General features: G+C 40.0%; 1 protein-coding gene across 1 annotated transcript in view; it reads left to right on the top strand.

Moving 5' to 3' along the window:
- WDR70 (WD repeat domain 70) overlaps positions 1-20486 on the top strand; it is a 335096-nt gene that overhangs the window by 180547 nt on the left and 134063 nt on the right. The window lies entirely within an intron of this gene.

Consider the following 20486-nt stretch of genomic DNA (forward strand, 5'->3'; position numbering starts at 1 on the left):
CAGTGGTTAAGTGCGTGGCTGCTGACTGAAAGGTCGGCAGTTCAAACCCACCAGCCCTTCCTCGGGAGATATGTGTGGCAATCTGCTTCCATAAAGATTATAGCCTACGGGGCAGTTCCACTCTGTCCTGTAGCCTAACTATGAGTTGGAAGCGACTCAACGGGTAACAAGAGGTCATTATTAAATAATGGCCTGTCACTCTTTATTTTACTTAACATCTCTTTGGAATTTGACAATCTTGATTACACCTTCCTTTTTTTAAAAAAATTTATTTTGTTGTTGTTGAGAAAATACACAGCAAAACACACACTAATTCAGCTGTTTCTACATGTACGATTCAGTGGCATAGATTACATTTTTTGAGTTATACAGCCATTCTCACTTTCCTTTTCTGAGTTGCTCCTCCCCTTTAACATAAACTCACTGCCCCCTATAAGGTAACTATCTAATCTTTCAGATTGCTGTTATCACTTTGATCCCATACAGACAGATCTTAAAAGAGCATAATGCTCAAGGCAGACATTTTTTACTAGTTAAGGTAAACTATTGTTTGGTTTTAAGAAGACTTCAGGGGATATTTTTGGTTTACGTTTTAAAGATTATCTCAGGGCCATAGTTTCAGGGGTTCATCTAGCCCTCATGCTTCCAGAAAGTCTGGATTCCATGAGAATTTGAAATTCGTTTCTTTGTTTTCCCCCCTTTGATCAGGATTCTTCTATAGAATGTTTGGTCAAAATATTCAGTAATAGTAACTGGGTACTATCCAGTTCTGGTCGCATGGCAAAGGAGGCAGTTGTTCATGGAGGCAGTTAACCACACATTTCATATCCTCCTCCTGTTCCTGACTCTGCTCCTTCTTCTGTGGCTCCAGGTACATAGAGAGCAGTTGTTGTGCCTTGGATGGCCACTTGCAAGCTTTTAAGACTCCAGGCACTATGCAATGAATTAGGAGGTAGAACAGAAGCAGTAAAAATGTTATTAGGCCAATTAACTAGGATGTCCCATGAAACCATGACCCTAACCTCTAAACCAAAAAACCAAATCCTGTGAGGTGTTTGGTCATTTATAAGCAACCTCAGCAGCTATTCTTTTTTTTTCTTTTTTTAAATAAATATTTCTGTCACACAACTTTTGCCAGTTCAGCTTTTTTACAGGTGTACAACTTATTGACAGCAATTACAATAATCAGCTGTGCAACCCTACCCTTAATATGATTTTTCCATCACCATTAAACTCCCCCTCTCTCTCCCTCCCTCCTGCCCCTGGTAACTACTAATAAGCTTTGATCTCCATACATTTGCCTTTTCTTGTCTTTTTATGTAAGTGAGATTATACAATATATTTTTCCTTGTGTGACTGGCTTATTTAACTCAGCATAATGCCTTCAAGCTCCATCCCTAATATAGCATGTATCAAGACTTTGTTTCTTCTACTGGGTGAGTAGTATTCCGCTAAAAAAACAAAGAATAACTGCTGGGGCTGCTTATAAATAACCAGACGCCTCACAGGACTTGTATGTATGTACCGCATTTTGTTTACCCGTCTATTGATGGGCGTTTAGGTTGTTTTCACCGTTTGGCTATTGTGAATAGTGCTGCAATGAACACTGGTGTACAAGTATCTGTTTAAGACTCTGCTTTCAAGTCTTTCGGGTATATAGCTAGGAGTGGAATTGCTTGGTCATCTTGGTAGTTCTCCACCATGCGTCTGTCAGTTTGTCATTGTCAGAAAGAGCACTTCAAGATCTATCCTGACGTACAGCACTGTCAGTGATAGGATAGTATCCATATGCCTATATGGAAGACCAGTTAATCCAGCTATTATTCAGATTTATGCATCTTCATCACTAAGGCCAAAGATGAAGAAGTTGAAGATTTTTACCAGCTTCTGCAGTCTGAAATTGATCAACCATGCAATCAAGATGCATTCATGATTACTGTGATTGGAATGTGAAAGTTGGAAACAAAGAAGAAGGATCAGTAGTTGGAAAATACGGCCTTGGTAATAGAAACGATGCTGGGGATCGCCTGATAGAATTTTGCAAGACCAATGACTTCGTCATTGCAAATACATTTTTTCAGCAATATGAACAGTGACTATACTCATAGACCTCACCAGATGGAATACACAGGTATCAAATTGACTATATCTGTGGAAAGAGATGATGGAAAAGCTCAGTATCATCTGTCAGAACAAGGCCAGGGGCCAGCTGCAGAACAGGCCATCAGTTGCTCTTAGGCAAATTCAAGTTGAAGCTGAAGAAAATTAGAGCAAGTCCACAAGAGCCAAAATACGACCTGAGTATATCCCACCTGAATTTAGAGACCATCTCAAGAACAGATTTGACACATTAAACACTAATGACCAAAGACCAGACGAATTGTGGAATGACATCAAGGACATCAGACATGAAGAAAGCAAGAGGTCATTAAAAAGACAGGAAAGAAAGACCAAAATGGTTGTCAGAAGAGACTCTTAAACTTGCTCTTGAACGTAGAGTAGCTAAAGCAAAAGGAACAAATGATGAAGTAAAAGTGCTGAACAGAAGATTTCAAAGGGCAGCTTGAGAAGACAAAGTAATGTATTATAATGACGTGTGTGAAGACATGGAGTTAGAAAACCAAAAAGGAAGAACACACTCAGCATTTCTCAAGCTGAAAGAACTGAAGAAAAAATTTAAGCCTCGAGTTGCAATATTGAAGGATTCTATGGGCAAAATATTGAATGTTGCAGGAAGCATCAAAAGAAAATGGAAGAAATACAGATTCACTGTATCCAAAAGAATTGGTCAGCATTCATCCATCTCAGGAGGTAGCATATGATCAAGAACCAGTGGTACTGAAAGAAGAAGTCCAAGCTGCAGTGAAGGCATTGGTGAAAAACAAGGCTTCGGGAATTGACGGAATAACAAATGAGATGTTTCAACAACCGGATGCAGCATTGGAGGTGCTCACTTGTCTGTATCAAGAAATTTGGAGGACAGCTGCCTGGCCGACTGACTGGAAGAGATCCATATTTGTGCCCATTCCAAAGAAAGGAGATGCAACTGAATGCAGAAATTATCTAACAATATCATTAATATCACACACAAGTAAAATTTTGCTGAAGAACATCTAAAACCGGCTACAGCAGTACATTGACAGTACATTGACAAGGAACTGCCAGAAATTCAAGCTGGATTCAGAGGAGGACGTGAAACAATTTGCTAATGTCAGATGGATCATGGCTGAAAGCAGAGAATACCAGAAAGATATTTACCTGTGTTTTATTGACTATGCAAAAGCACTCGATTGTGTGGATCATGACAAATTATAGATAACATTGTGAAGAGTGGGAATCCTAGAACACTTCATTGTGCTCATGCTGAACCTGTACATAGACCAAGAGGCAGTCATTCTAACAGAACAAGGGGATACTGCGTGGTTTAAAGTCAGAAAAGGTGTGTGTCAGGGTGGCATCTTTTCACCATACTTACTCAGTTTGTATGCTGAGCAAATAATCCGAGAAGCTGGACTATATGAAGAAGAAGGCGACATCAGGATTGGAGGAAGACTCATTAACAACCTGCAATATGCAGATGACTCAACCTTGCTTCCTGAAAGTGAAGAGGACTTGAAGCACTTACTGATGCAGATCAGTATCTACCTATGGCTGTTCTCTTAAAACGCTGTGCTACATTTCTTATGAGCTTCATGATCCAAAAAACCAAACCCATTGTTGTCAAATCGATTCCAACTCATAACGACCCCGTAGGACAGAGTAGATCTGCCCCATAGGGTTTCCAAGGAGTGGCTGGTGGATTTGAACTGTCAGCCTTTAGGTTAGCAGCTGAGCTCTTAACTACTGCACCAGCAAAGCTTCATGATAGGTGAAAGTAAAAGGGTTTAGAGGGAAAAAGAGAACCTACCACCTCAACATGTTGGATATACTTCTGAGTATGTAGTCCTCCCTCACTCCTTTCCGTCCTTCCTATATTTAAGGTGACTTATTGACATATGTTGTTATTTTTGTTGTTAGGTGCCGTTGAGTTGGTTCCAACTCATAGCGACCATATGTACAACAGAACAAAACACTACATACTGTTATGGATTGAATTGTGTCCCCCAAAAATGTGTATCAACTTGGCTAGGCCGTGATTCCTGGTATTGTATGGTTGTCCTCCATTTTGTGATCTGATGTAGTTATCTTGTGTGTTGTAAATCCTAACCTCTATGATGTTAATGAGGCAGGATTAGGGGCAGTTAATGTTCATGAGACAGGACACAATATGCAGCCTTAGGTTGTATCTTGAGTCAATCTCTCTCTCTCCTTTTTTTTTTTTATTCTTCAGGTGAAGGCTTACAGAACAAATAGTTTCTCATGAAACAGTAGTACACATATTGTTTTATGACGTTGGTTAACAACCCCACAACATGTCAACCCTCTTAACTTCTCAACCTCTTTTTTTGGTGAAAATACACATAGCCAAAGATACACCATTTCAAAAATTTCTACATGCACAGTTCAGTGACATTGACTACGCTCTTCCAATTGTGCTGCTATTCTCACTTAAGATGAAGGCTTACAGAACAAAATAGTTTCTCATTTAACAGTTACTACAAATGTTGCCCTATGACAATGGTTAACAATCTCACAACACATCAACAATATCCTTACTCAACCTTGTATTCCCTATCACCAGCTTCCTTGTCCCCTTCTGCCTTCTGGCCCTTGTCACTGGACTACTGTGCCTCATTAGTCCCATTTGGTTTTACGGGGAAGTCCACTCCCAGGCTGAATGGTGAACCTCGGAGGTAACTTCACCACTGAGCTAAAAGGGTGTCTGGGGGCCATACTCTCGGGGTTTCTCCAGTCTCCTTTAGGCCAGTATATCTGGTCTTTTTTTCTGTGAGTTAGAATTATGTTCTACGTCCTTCTCCAACTCTGCCCAGAACCCTTTGTTGTGATCCTGGTCAGAGTAGTCAGTGGTGGTAGCCGGGCACCATCTAGCTGTACTGGACTCAGTCCGGTGGAGGCCTTGGTAGCTGTGGACCATTAGTCCTTTGGACTAATCTTTTCCTTGTATCCTGTTCTCTTTATTCTCCCTTGCTCCCAAAGGGGTGAGACCAGTGGAGTATCTTAGGTGGCCGCTCACAGGCTTTTAAGACCCCAGACACTACTCACCAAGGTAGAATGTAGAACATTGTCTTTATAAAGTGTGTTATGCCAATTGAGCTAGATGTTCCCCGAGACCATGGTCCTCACAGCCCTCCGCCCAGCAATTCAGTCCCTCAGGGAGTTTGGATATGTCTATGGGGCTTCCATGACCTTTACTTGTACAAGTTGTGCTTGTTTCCCCTGTATTGTGTACTGTCTCACCCTTCACCCAAGATACCACTTACCTATTGCCTATTTAGTATCCACACCACCACCCCCGCTCCCATCCCTGGTAACCAGCAAAGATTGTTACATTTTGTGTGTGAACTTTTTCATTGGTTTTTACAGTAGAGGTCTCATACAATATTTGTCCTTTTGTGATTGAGAGTCAATCTCTTTTGAAACATAAAAGAGAGAAGTGAGCAGAGAGGGGAGGGACCTCCTACCATCAAGAGAGAAGAACTGGGAGCAGAGTGCGTCCTTTGGACCTGGGTTCCCTGCACTCAGAGACACCTAAACCCAGGGGGAGATTGATGACAAGAATCTTCCCCCAGAGCCAACAGAGAAAGAAAGCCTTCCCCTGGAGCTGGTGCCCTGAATTTAGACTTCTAGCCTCCTAAACTGTGAGAGAATAAATTTCTGTTTGTTAAAGCCATGCACTTGTGGTATTTCTGTTACAGCAGCGCTAGATAACTGAGACATACAGTGGAATACTATGCAATCATAAAGAGCAATGATGAATCTGCAAAATATACTATAACATGGATGGACCTGGAGGGCATAATGCTAAGTGAAATAAATCAAGTATATGAGGACAAATATTGTATAATTCCTTTTTTATTTTATAAGAAGACAAGAATAGATAAATATAGAGAGACCATTGTTCATTGGTAGTTACCAGGGAGAGGACAGAGGAGGGGAAAGTACACTTTAGACCCTAGAGACTTGTTATTGTTGGTGATGGGAAAAGTGGCACTGAATGTGGATGTAGTGAGCACAGCACAGCTGCAGTGCAATTGATTACTTTTACGTGGCATTTCTAGCCATGGTCTTGTAACTCCCACCCAAGTGACTGGGTGGGACTGTGTGATAGGGTAAGTGTCGCCCACCGAGGGGATTGGTCAGTTTTGCCTTAAAAGAGAGCCAATTCCAGAGCAGAGCGGGGGGTCCTACCACCACCAAGGAAGAACAACCAGCAGTGGAGAGCGCATCCTTTGGACCTGGGATCCCTGTGCTGAGAAGCTCCTGGAAGCAGGAGACTGAAAGAGAGAAAGAGAAAGAGCTAGCTGTAACCTGAAGACGGTAAGAAGTAGTGGCAGAAGAGACCCAGCAGCAGAGACCTAGCAGCAGAGATCCGGCAGCAGGAGATGGTGCAGTGGGCTTCCCGGCCCATGGAGAGAGAAAGCTGAGTGTCTTGGGGCAGAGAGAGGCATGCCTGCAAGCACGGTTGGAAAGAGGCTATCCTGGTGGAAGAACTGTATCCTGAGTGTTCTTGAGCCTGAACTGTAACTGTTACTTCCCTAATAAACCTCATAATTGTGAGTATGATGTGTGAGTTCTGTGTGGCCATTGCAGTGAATTATTAAACCTAGTAGAGAGTACTGTGGAAGGGACAATTGGTGTCAGAATTGGTAAAGATGGCAGAGAGACGAGGCTTGTCTGGCCTACGCCTCATGGGAATCAGCCTTGCGCTGTTGTTCTTGGTTCTCCTTCCCTCTTGTGGGGTTGGAGGAGGTCAGACACTACCCCCATGCTGTTTTTGCAACAACTAATGTAAAAACAAGTGTTTGAGCACGTATGGATAGGTATAGGCAAATTAGTATATGGGTAGGTTCAGGTGTGTACATAGATGAGAACAGATAGAAGTATGTATAAAAAAAAACAAACAAACCTGTTGCTGTTGAGTTGATTCTGACTCATAGCGACCCGACAGGACAGAATAGAACTGAACCATAGGGTTTCCAAGGAGTGGCTGGTGGATTCAAACTGCTGACTTTTTGGTTAGCAGCTAAGCTCTTAACCACTGCATCACCAAAAGTATCTATAACCCATTGCCATGGAGTTGATTCCGACTTACAGTGATCCTATAGGACAGAGTAGAGCTGCTCCATAGGGTTTCCAAGGAGTGGCTGGTGGATTCGAACTACCGACTTTTTGGTTAGCAGCTGAGCTCTTAACCACTATGCCACCAGGGCTTCTGAAGTATCTATAAGTACATGTAAATACAACTATGTGGGTGCAGGCATATATATTCATTGATGACACAAATATGAATACTCCTTAGACATAACCAAACACCTTCCAAGATTGGTTTTCTGGGTTTGAAGGCTTCGGACCATAGTCTTATGGGACAACTCAGTCAACAGGCATAACATAGTTCATAAAAACCATGATCTGCATCCTAGTGAAGTGAGTAGCATCAGGGGTCTTAAAAGCTTGCGAGCAGCCATCTAAGTTGCAACCATGGTTCTCTACTCACCAGGAGCAAGACAGTAAGAAGGTAACCAAAAGCTCAGTGAAGAAGCAAGTCTGCACGAGCCACAACTTCATCTACTCCGAGACCAGAAGAGCTAGATGGTACCTGGCTAGCACCAGGGACAGATAACCTAACAAGCAAGGTACACACGGGCTTAATTAAGCCCGTGTGTACCTTGCTTTACTGTAAGCCTGTGTGTACATTGTTTACTGGTTAATCCACCCCTGGCTACCACCACTGACTGTTCTGACTTGGATCACAATAGTTGGTCCCAGAAAGAAGGGGAGCAAAATATGGAGAATTCAAGTTCTTACTAAAAAATAAATAAAAGACAAACTTGAATAGTAGAGAACAGAGGACTCCCCACGACTCTCACCCTGAGACATTCTTTAACCTAGAACTGAGCCTATCCCCTGAGATCACTTTTTAGCGAAATGGCAGAGTGGCACACAAAATAAAGGATATTACCTGTAAGATTGGTGCCCTACTTAAAAACCATCAGTATGAGACGAAAAGGTCAACAATTACCCAAAAGCAAAGATGAGAAGGGGCAGGGTAACTAGAGTACTGGAAAGGGAACAAACAACACAGTTACAGAGTATGTGGATACATCGTGATAAATGTAACTAATGTCACTGAACAATTTGTGTGGAAGTTGTCAGATGGGAACCTAACTTGCTATGTAAACTTTTACCAAAAACTCAGTAAAATATTATTTAAAAAAGGAAAAAAATAAAACAGTTCAGTGATGTTTAATATATTTACAGAATTGTGCAACCATCCTGGCTCTGTAATTTAGAACATTTCTGCCACCCTAAAAAGAAATCATTTGCCATCATTCCCCATCCCTACCCCCAGCCCTAGGCAGCCACTAATCTTTCTGTGTATATATTTGCCTTTTAAGGACTTTCATGTAAATGGAATTGCACAACATGTTATCCTTTGTGTTTGGTTTCTTTCACTTGGCATAATGTTTTTTGAGGTTCATCCATGTTGTAGCATGTAATGGGTTGAGTGGTGGCCCTCCAAAATATATGTCCACTTCAAATCCCTGGAACCTATGAATGTTACCTTTTTTGGAAAAAGGGTCTTTGCATATATAATTAAGTTAATGATCTCAAGATGAGGGCATCCTGGATTAAAACCCATTGCTGTCAAGTCAATACCTATTTATAGCCACCCTATAGGACAGAGTAGAACTGTCCTGTAGGGTTTTCAAAGTTATAATCATTACAGAAGCAGAGTGCCACATTTTTCTCCCGTGGAGCAGCTGGTGGGTTTGAACTGCCTACCTTCTGGTTAGCAGCTGAGCGGTTAAGCACTGTGCCACCTGTGTTCCTCATCCTGGTTTATACAAACCAAAACCAAACCCACTGCTTTCGACTCATAGCGACCCTATAGGACAGAACAGAATTGCCCCATAGGGTTTCCAAGGCTATAAATCTTTATGGAAGCAGACTACACATCTTTCTCCTGCGGAGCAGCTGGTGAATTCGAATGCCTTCCTTTTGGATAGTAGCCGAGTGCGCCACCAGCGCTCCTTGGATTATACAAAACTTGTTGCTGTCAAGTTGATTCTGACTTATAGTGACCGTATAGGACAGAGTAGAACTGCCACATAGGGTTTCCGAGGAGCAGCTGGTGGATTTGAGCTGTTGATCTTTTGGTTAGCAACCAAGCACTTAACCACTGGGCCACCAGGGCTCCATGGATTATACAGGTGGATCCTAAATTAAATAACAAGTATCCTTAGAGGGGCCCTGGGAGTGCAGTCTTTAAGAGCTCAGCTGCTAACCAAAAGGTTGGCAGTTCAAATCCGTCAGGTGCTGCTTGGAAACCCTTATGAGGCAGTTCTACTCTGTCCTGTAGGGTTGCTATGAGTTGCAGTCAACTCAGTGGCAATGGGTTTGGTTTTTGGTTAGAAGAGACAGAAGAGGAGAAGACAGAGGGGAAGGCCACATGAAGATGGAGGTAGAGATTGGAGTGATGTGGCCACAAGATAAGGAAGCCACCAGAAGCTAAAAGAGGCAAGGAAGGATTTTCCCTTAGAGCCTACAGAGGGAATGTGGCCCTGTTGACACTTTGATTTCAGACTTCTGGCCTCCAAAACAGAGTGGGTTTATATAAAAGCTAGATTTCCTCCACTTACGTGGAACTTCAATACCTTAATATTTGGGCATTTTTTAAAAGAAGATTTTCTTGTTGGATTTGTTCTGCCAAGAGACCCAGCAAATTTCAGACTTTTACATCACTGAAATTACTTGAGTAATCCTTTGAGAAAAATTAAACCAAGATTTCTTAAGTGATTTCCATGCAAAATTAATGCTTCTCTTGACTTCTGCCAAATGCTGTGATGCATTTATGCAGGAGATGCCAGAAAGTTTAGAACTTGTATCTGGAAAGAATTCAAAATTTTTAGACAGAAAGCATTTGCACCTGGGGCAAAGTAATGACCCCACCTGTGACTTTTTCTTGTCTTCTGGGTGTTTTCAATATGTGTCCAGAAAGGCCAGGCGGATCCTTCTTCTATTTTTAAATCTTTTTTATGCAACACAGTTTTAATTTTACAAGACTAGATCTCACTCCAAGTTTCAAAATATGTGTTCTTCAACACAAAATGTTTTGACAGATACCTAATGGTCTAGCACATTAACATCCATTTTTTTAGACAGAGATTCAGAGATTCAGAGCATTAAACCATAGTGCAATTAATCACTGTCAGATGCTACATAAATTTATATTTCATACATCTGTATGCAAGGTTAGCTAGTTTTTTTTCCTTTCCATTATTTTGATAACTAGTTCAATCTGTTAATATACCATTGAAGTAAATGGAACATACTTAGTTGTTGGATTTATGAACTTTGATATTTTATTTATGATCTACAGGAACAGCAGAAAACTCAGTATTTATTGAGTGCCTACTGTGTTCCAAGCACTGTCCTAGACACGTTTACATCCCTAATCTCATTTAATCCTTACAACCCTTCGTTGTTGATATTATTATCCCAGTTTTAGAGATGAAGAACTTTAAACAAGCCAGATAATGATAATGACACTTTATACCTGCGTGTGGCCTTTCATATCATAATTCTAAATTATCATATGACACTTGGAGATGTTCAGCTATAGAAGAGAGAAACTGGCTATCATAATTTATCCCCACTATTGTAGAGCTGAGAGTAGAAAGAAAAGTTACATTGGATTCCTCAACTTTCTGTGCTTGTTAACTATGGGAAGCATAGTGAATGGAGATAGAGAGACAAGTAAGCAATACAGAACACATTCAGTAGGAGGAAAATTTTATAATGTTCACATAAAATGGTGCTAGAACAATTAGATATCCACGTGCAAAAAAACTAGTCTTCGCCCATACCTGCTATCACTTACAAACACTAATTCAAATGGATCATAGACCTAATTGTTAAACCTAAAAATGTAAACTTCTAGAAAAAACACAGGAGAATTTTTTTGTGGCCTTGAATTAGGCAAAGATTTCTTAGATATACCAAAAGCATGATATATAAAAGAAAACATTGATAAATTGGAGTGTATAAAAATTTAAAACTTCTGCTATTTCAAAGACTGTTTGAAAAGACAAGCTACAGATTAGGAGAGAGAAGGAGGGCCAAGATGGCACAGTAGTCAGACACTTCCGGTGGACTCCCTTACAACAGAGACCCGAAAAACAAGTGAATTGATTATATGTGACAATCTAGGAGCTGTGAACATCAAAGGCAAAGTTGAGGAACCAGACTGAGTGGCAGGGGGAGGGAGAGACGGTTCAGAAGCAGCGAGGAGTTGCCAGATCTGACCCTGCAAGAGCCTGAGCCCTTCAGGCCTGATCAGCTCATGGGTGAGCGGTGAGGCAGGCCGAGCGGTGGTGCTCAGGAGGCATATTCCACACCCAGAGACACCCAGCAGCAGAGAGTCTACTTGGCTACCCAGAACCAGTGAGAAGCAGCCCTCAATCGACGAAAGATAAGTACTTGCGTCCAGCCTACCGCACTGATCAAAAACACCCCTCTTAGGGAAAAACCTCTCTCCCATTTACCTCCCCGCTCCCTGCTCTGCACTGGGTCCTGGACCAACTTCAGCAATTGCCGAGTCCCCTGGGCCATAAGTAGGATCCGTCACACGCCCTGAGCCATTCTCCCTGCCGTGGAGAGTGAACAAATTAACAAACGGGAAAAAATAAACTGCTGGCTCCCCTAAGTCAGAAAGTCAGGGTAGGCACAGCTCTTTTGCCTAGGCACAGATATAAGGGATCCACAGACTTTGAGTGCCTTTCCCCCTGCAGAGACTTGTGTGGGCCCATTTCAGCAACGTAGGCCCTCATTGCTGCAGTACAACAGGGTATATACCGGAAGTCTAACTTCAACTGTTTCGGCTGTGAAGTGGCAGGTTCGTGACATTTGACACTGCTCTGCCCATTAAGCAGGGTCTTCACCTACCTATATCAGGGGCCTGAGGACTGGTAAGCTCCACCCACACCAACTAGCCACCTGCGATAGGGGCCCAGGAATAAGAGGTGCCCACTAGTCCTTACAGCCAACAACACTGGGAGCTTGTAGTCCAGCTTCAAAACCCACCCACCTACACACTCTAGGGAACAGGGACATGCCTTCCTCCTGGACACTCGGGGGTGGCCATCAGCCCCCTGCCTTGGTCAGAGTGTGTCCCCCTCCTGCAGCCAGATGCCTGTGCATACACCAATCACCCATGCCTGTCTAGGACTGTAGGTGACAGCCTGCACCACACACTTGGTGGCTCTCTACCTGGGCATCTGAGCTGAATCCATACAGGAGGTGTGGGCAGACTCCTGAGCTCGCATACCTAATAACAGATCTAACCACCTGGTAACAGGACATTAGAGCTTCAAAGATGCCAATAATCAAACTAGCTCATATGAGTAGCCTATTTGGGCATATCAAAACAAAACAAGAAGCTAGGACACAGTAAGCAAACATAAAGTAAATAAATATAATAATTTATTGATGGCTCGTAGACAACAGTCAATATCAAATCACATAAAGAGGCAATCCATGATGGCTTCGGCAAACTCCCAAAGTAAAGAATCTAGAAATTTCCCAGAGGAGGAAAATGTCTTTGAATTTACAGGAGGCAGAATACAAAAGATTAATATACAGAGCTCTTCAAGAGATTAGGAAGGAAATTAAGGAAAACGCAGAACATGCAATAGAGGAAATTAAAAAGATTAGAGAAGAGCATAATGACAAATCTACAGGCTGGAAGAATCCATAGAGAGACAGCAGTCAGAAATCCAGAAGATTAACAGTAAAATGTCAGTGTTAGACAACTCAGTAGAAAGTCATGGGAGCAGAATTGAGGCAATAGAAGTCAGAATTAGTGAGATTGAAGATAAAGCACTTCACACCAACTTATTTGAGGAAAAACCAGATAAAAGGATTAAAAAAACTGAAGAAACCCTAAGAATTACGTGGGATTCTATCAAAAGGAATAACCTACGATGATTGGAGTACCAGAACGGGGCGGGGGGTGGGGGGCGGATAACAGAAGATACAGAGAGAATTGTTAAAGATTTGTTGGCAGAAATTTCCCTGATATCATGAAAGATGAGAAGATATCTATCCAAGATGCTCATCAAACCCCACATAAGGTAGATCCCAAAAGAAAGTCACCAAGACATACTATAATCAAACTTGCCAAAAACAAAGATAAAGAGAGAATTTTAAAAGCAGCTAGGGATAAACAAAAAGTCATCTACAAAGGAGAGTCAGTAAGAATAAGCTCGGACTACTCAGCAGAAACCGTGCAGGCAAGAAGGCAATGGGATGACATACATAAAGCCTTAAAGGAAAAAAACTGCCAGCCAAGAATTACATATCCAGCAAAACTGTCTCTCAGATATGATGGCGAAATTAGGGCATTTCCAGATAAACAGAAGTTTAGGGAATTTGCAAAAACCAAACCAGAATTACAAGAAATACTAAAGGGAGTCCTCGGTTAGAAAATCAGTAGCATCAGATAACAACCCAAGACTAGAACACAGGACAGAGCAACCAGGTATCAGCCCAGATAGGGAAGTCACAAAGATAAACCAAAGCTAAAACACTGAAAATAGGGAAACAGATGTCAATATGTAAAAGATGACAACATTAAAACAAAAAGGAGGGACTTAAAAAATGTACACATAGATTTTTCATATGGAGAGGAAGTCAAGGTGATATAAAGAAATAAAAGGCTGGCATAAACTTAGAAAAATAGGGGTAAATATTAAGGTAACTACGAAAGAAATTGACAATCCTACAAGTCAAAATAAAAAAAAAACTAGAAAAATATAAAGACTCAGCAAATACAAAATCAACAACAATGAAAAAGATGAAAAGAAAATACATAAAGAAAAACAACTCAGCACAGAAATTAAGTGGCTCAAAGAAACTGTGAATAACACACAAAAAAAGACATCAAAATGACATCACTAAATTCATACCTATCAATAATTATGCTGAATGTAAATGGACTAAATGCACCAATAAAGAGTAGGAGAAAATATTTGCCAGACACATATCTGATAAATTGTATCCAGAATATGTAAAGAAATCTCAATATTCAATAATAAGAAATAAACACCCTGTTTGCTTAGTAATGCAGTCACTCCTGAGGTTCACCCTTCAGCCAAAGATTAGACAGGCTTATAAAACAAAATGAGACTAAAGGGGCACAGCAGCCCAGGGACAAAGACTAGAAAGGCAGGAGGGGACGGGAAAGCTGGTAATAGGGAACCCAGGGTTGAGAAGGGAGAGTGTTGATGTGTCATGGGGTTGTTAACCAATGTCATAAAACAATATGTGTACTAACTGTTGAATGAGGAACTAGTTTGTTCCGTAAAAAAGAAAGAAAATAACCCAGTTTTAAACATGGACAAAGGATTTGAACAGACTCTTCACAAAACAAGATAAACAGATGGCAAATAAGCACACAGAATGATGTTCAGCATCACTTAGAAAATATAAGTTAAAATCACAATGTGATACCACTACCTACCTATTAGGATAACTTTAAAAAAAAATAAACAACTGATGATACCAAGTGTTGACGAGGATAAGGAGCAATTGGAACTTTCATACACTGCTGATAGGAATGCAAAATGGAACAGCCACTTTGGAAAACAGCTTAGCAGTTTCTTACAAAGTATACAGTATCCATATGACCACCAATCCCATTAATAAGTATTTATCCAAGACAAATGAAAACATATTTTCACAAAAAACCAAACCAAAGTAAAACAAAAAACAAAACCTGTATGTGAATTTTATAGTGGCTTTTTGTTCATAATTGCCACAAACTGAAAACAACCTAAAGGTCTTTCAGCTGGTGAATGGATAAACAAATTGTGGTACATCCATACGCTGGAATATTATTCAGCAATAAAAATGAATGAACTACTGATATACATAACAACATGGATGATTCTTAAATATAACGTGCGGTGTTAAAGAAGTCAGAATCAAAAGGCTACAAACTGTATGATTCCAGTTATATAACGTTCTGAATAAGGCAAAATACAGGGACAGAAAACAGATTAGTAGTTGCCAAGGGTTAGGGATGGGTAGTGGAAGGGTTTTCTACAAAGGGACAGCATGAGGGAAGTTTTTGTGTGATAGAACTGTGTGCATTTCTCAAAACTCACAGAACTGTACATTTAAAAAAAAGGTAAATTTTATTGTTATGTATGTTATACCATATTATAGACTGAATTGTGTCTCCCCAAAATATGTGTTGTAATCCTAAACCCCTATATTTGTGGATGTAATACCATTATGTACTAGAACTTCCTTTGTTGTGTTAATAAGACCACACCAGTGTAGGGTGTGCCTTAAACCAATCAACTTTGAGATATAAAAAGAGCAGATTAGGCACTGAGAAAGAAGCACAAATTGAGGGGAAGATATACACTACATAAAAATTGCCAAGAAACCCAGGAACAGAATTGGAAAAGAGACAAGGACCTTCCTCTAGAGCCGACAGAGAGAGAAAGCCTTCCCCTAGAGCAGGTGCCCTGAATTCAGACTTCTAGTCTCCTAACCTATGAAAAAATAAAATTTTGCTCATTAAAGCCACCTATTTGTGGTATTTCTGTAATAGCAGCACTAAGAAACTAAGACATACCACAATAAGCCTGACTTAAAAAAAGAAAAAGTATATATAGAAGTTTATTTCTCTCTCAGTAAGAAAAATTTCTTCTAGAATATGTCCAGAGCCGGTTTGCTGGCTCCAGCGTCATGAGACGAGAGTGGCTTCTGTTCTGTTATTCTAACAAGATGCCATTTGAACCTAACCATCATATTACAATTGCTGGCAGCAGGAAGGAGTAGTAAACAAGAAGGGGTGAAGAAGGGTCTGCCACCTGGGTTTAGAGACTTCTCACAAGTCCTACAATACCCTTGCAGTTTCACTTCATTGATCAAAACATAGTTGCCACATTTTGTTGCATTTAGATGCAAGAGAGGCTGTGAAAAAACAGACTTTAACTGAGAAGAAAGAAGAGTGAATGTTGGAATATGCAGCCAGCAGTACCTGTCACACTGCTGATGGATTCTAGCTCCCAAGGCGTCCTATAACACTGAGGTTCAGTCTCCTGGTTCTCTAATTTCTTGTTGTTAGATGCTGTTGAGTCAATTCTGACTCATAGCAACTCTATGTACAACATGAACGATATGCTTCTTGGTCCTGTGCCATCCTCACGGTCATTGCTGTTTGAGCCCATTGTTGTAGCCACTGTGTCAGTCTATCTCGTTTAAGGTCTTCCTCTTATTCACTGACCCTCTGCTTTACCAAGAATAATGTCCTTCTCCAGGGACTTGTCCTTGCTGATAACATGTTCAAAGTACTTGAGATGAAGTCTTGCCATCCTTGCTTCTAAGGAGCATTCAGGCTGTATTTCTTCAAGACAGATTTGTTTATTCTTCTGGCAGTCCATGATATATATTCAGTATTCTTCACCAACACTATATAATTCAAGGCATCATTCTTCTTCGATCTTCCTTATTTATGGTCCAACTTTCAGATGCATATGAGGCAATTGAAAATACCGTGGTTTGGGTCAGGCCCATCTTAGTCCTCAAAGTGACATCTTTAACGAGGTTTTTTGCAGCAGATTTGCCCAGTGCAGTACATTGTTTGATTTCTTGACTGCTTCTTCCATGGGCATTGATTGTGGATCCAAGTAAAATGAAATCCTGACAACTTCAGTCTTTTCTCTGTTATCGTAATGTTGCTTATTGGCCCACTTTTGAGGATTTTTGTTTTCTTTATGTTGAGGTGTAATCCCTACTGAAGGCTGTAGTCTTTGATCATCATCAGTAAGTACTTCAAGCCCTCTTCAGTTTCAGCAAGCAAGGTTGTGTCGTCTGCATATCCCAGGATGTTAATGAGTCTTCCTCCAATCCTGATGCTGCGTTCTTCTTCATATAGTCCAGCTTCTTGGATTATTTGCTCAGCATACAGAGTGGGTAAGCATGGTGAAAGGATACAACCCTAACGCACATTGTTTCTGACTTTAAACCACGCAGTATCCCGTTGTTCTGTTAGGATGACTGTCTCTTGGTCTATGTACAGGTTCCACATGAGCACAATTAAGTGTTCTGGAATTCCCATTCTTCACAATGTTATATCCATAATTTGTTATGATCCACAGTTGAATGCCTTTGTGTATTTAGTAAAACACAGGTAAACATCTTTCTGGTATTCTCTGCTTTCAACCAAGATTCATCTGACATCAGCAGTGATATCCCTCATTCCAAGTCCTCTTCTGAATCTGGCTGGAATTTCTGGCAGATCCCTGTCGATAGACTGCTACAACTATTTTTGAATTATCTTCAGCCAAATTTTATTTGCATATGGTAATTAATGACATTTTTCAATAATTTCTGCATTCTGTTGAACTATCTTTCTTTGGGATGGGCATGAATATGGATCTCTTCCAGTCTGTTTGCCAGGTAGCTGTCTTCCAAATTTCTTGGCATAGACAAGTGAGCACTTCCAGTGTTGCATCTGTTTGTTGAAACATCTCAACAGGTATTCCGTCAGTCCCTGGAGTCTTGTTTTTCGCCAGTGCTTTCAGTGCAGCTCGGACTTCTTCCTTCAGTACCATCATGTCTTGATTATATGCTGCCTCTGTTAATGGTTGAACATCAACCAATTCTTTTTGGTACAGTGATTCTGTGTATTGACACCATCTTCTTTTGATGCTTCCTGTGTCGATCAAATATTCCCCATAGAATCCTTCAGTATTGCAGCTTGAGGCTTGATTTTTTTTTCAGTTCTTTCAGCTTGAGAAATGCTCAGCATGTTCTTCCCTTTTGCTTTTCTAACTCCAGAAGACTTTGTCTTTTGGAGCTGCCCTTTGGAGTCTTCTGGTCAACTCTTAATACTTCATCACTTAGGTTTACTTTAGCTACTCTGCTTTAAATCCTTAAGTTCCAGGATGCCTTTCTGTTATTCCTGTGTACTACTTCCAAACCCTTATTTGAAGTTACATTTTGCTAGTTAGTAGTTGCAAAAATTCAGTCAGTGCAATTTTAAAATTGAGCCTGAGGCTGGATTTGTCAGCTCTGAAAAATAGGTTTTGGTAATTCTAAGCAATTGATTTAAGTTTATAAACAAAGCTTAGGGAAGATCTGCAAACATTATTAAAATAACTTTTTAATTTTTCCAAGTATTCATTTGGAATATATTGTAAATATTTGACAACCTCACAGAGTGTGCTGGCTATTTGAAATCTGTACATTTAAAAGTCAGTTGCATCTCATTGTGTATAAACTATACCTCTATAAAGTAGATTTTAAAAATGCTTAGATTGGTAGTGTATTTTTTTATTTGTTCAGTGAACATTGATTGAGGATCTAGTATGTATATGTCCATAAAGTTGATTTTAAAAATACTTAGATTGGCAGTGAAATTGTTTCTTTTATTTGTTTTATGAACATGTATTGAGGATCAAATATGTATATGTGTCCCTATTATATTCAAAAGATAGAGTAGGCTCTGGGAATACAGAGATGAAAACAAAACACAGAACCCTTGTTTTCAAGGAGCTCTTTTTCTGGAAGGAATAGACATTAATATATGTAGTTATAACTTATGTGATTGGTGTTACAATAAAGGTATCTAGACTATAGTATGATAAACTGAGTTGAATGAGGTCTCTAGTTTCGTTCTTTTTCAAAATTGTTTTGGCTATTCCAGGTTGTTTGTATTTGCATATAAATTTTAGAGTCAGCTTATCCAATTTCTACTCCAAAAAAAGCCTGCTGGAATTTTGATTGCAATTGCATTGAATCTGTAGATCAACTTGGGGAGAATTGAAATCTTAACAATGTTGAATCTTCTGATCAATGAATACAATATATGTTCTTATTTAGGTAGAACTTACGTTTTATGGCTTTCAGTGTGCAAATACTGTACCTATTTTGTCAGGTTTACCCCTAAGTTTTTTATGTTTATTCGTGCTGTTGTTGTTGTTAGTTGCCATCAATTTGATTCTGACTCATAGTCACCCTATTGGACAAAATAGAACTGCCCTGTACGATTTCCAAAGAGTGTCTGGTGGATTCGGACTGCCGACCTTTGGTTAGCAGCCTGAGCTCTTAACCACTGCGCCACCAGGGGTCCCAAGTACTATAAAAAAAAAAAACTAAACCCGTTGCCGTTGAGTCAATTTTGACTCATAGCAACCCTACAGTATACTATAGTATACTTCTATTCTTCCCTCCCAACTTCTGCGCTATTATTGTCATAAATTTTACTTGAACTTATAAACTGCATAATACATTGTTACTATTTTTGTCTTGCAGTTAATTATCTTTTAAGGGGATTTAAACATTTTTTAAAATGTCTTTTACATTTACCCTTGTTTTTACCATTTGTGGCACTCTTCTTAGTGTAGATCCAGTTACCATTTGATGTCATATTTGTTCTGCCTGAAGAACTTCCTTTAACATTTTTTGACTATATGTCTGATGGCAGTGAATTGTCTCAGCTTTTGTTCATCTGAAAAAGTCTCAATTTCACCTTATTTTTGAAATATATTTTTGTTGGCTATAGGATTTTTTTTTCCTTTCAAAACTTTATAAATGTTGTTCCATAGGATTTTGGCTTGCATAGTTTTTACGAAGAAGTCTCTGAACTTCTCGTCTTTGCTTTTCGGTATTTTATGTTTTTTCCCCTCTCTAACGATATATTTAACATATCAAAGTTTCTGATCCTATGGCTTTTGTTCTACCCTCCCTCATTAGTAGTGCTCCTTTTCCTGGGACTGGGAGTAGGAGGGTGTTCTGCCCCTCCCCAGTCCTAGACTGCTTTGCTTGTTACTTGGTAAAAAGTGCTGGATCAGACAGCTTTTGTTTCTACCCCTTCCCTTGAGGCATCGGATCTTTGTCTGGGCCTTGGGGCTGGAACATCATTCTTTTTTAATGACTTATTTTTTCAGTGTATTTTCTGATGCATGTTATACAGTAGTTGATTAACACGTATAAGAAATTCATGAGTTAATGTGGGTATATAGGGAGTGTATGCTCGTCAGTCATGCTGATCAGGGTGTATATACGTCAGAAGAGTTTGGAGGCCTCTGGTTTATAGGGTGAGAGCTAATAACCTTGATAGATTTGAAGTAGAATTTGCCATGTGCTTGCTGTTGGATGACAACATGATTCAGATTGTTCACTTTTAGTTATTTTAATGAATAACCTAATTTCTAAATGGAGAGTGTTTTACAGTATCCATTTTATTTTATTTTAAATTATTATTAGATTTGTATGCCTAGAAAGTGAGGCAGTCTTTATGGACTTCTCCCTACTCCTTTTTTTTTGTAAATGAAAATCTTCTGATT

The sequence above is a fragment of the Trichechus manatus genome, unplaced genomic scaffold (genome assembly GCF_000243295.1).
Source record: "Trichechus manatus latirostris isolate Lorelei unplaced genomic scaffold, TriManLat1.0 scaffold00197, whole genome shotgun sequence".
In the NCBI taxonomy this organism is placed as follows: Eukaryota; Metazoa; Chordata; class Mammalia; order Sirenia; family Trichechidae; genus Trichechus; species Trichechus manatus.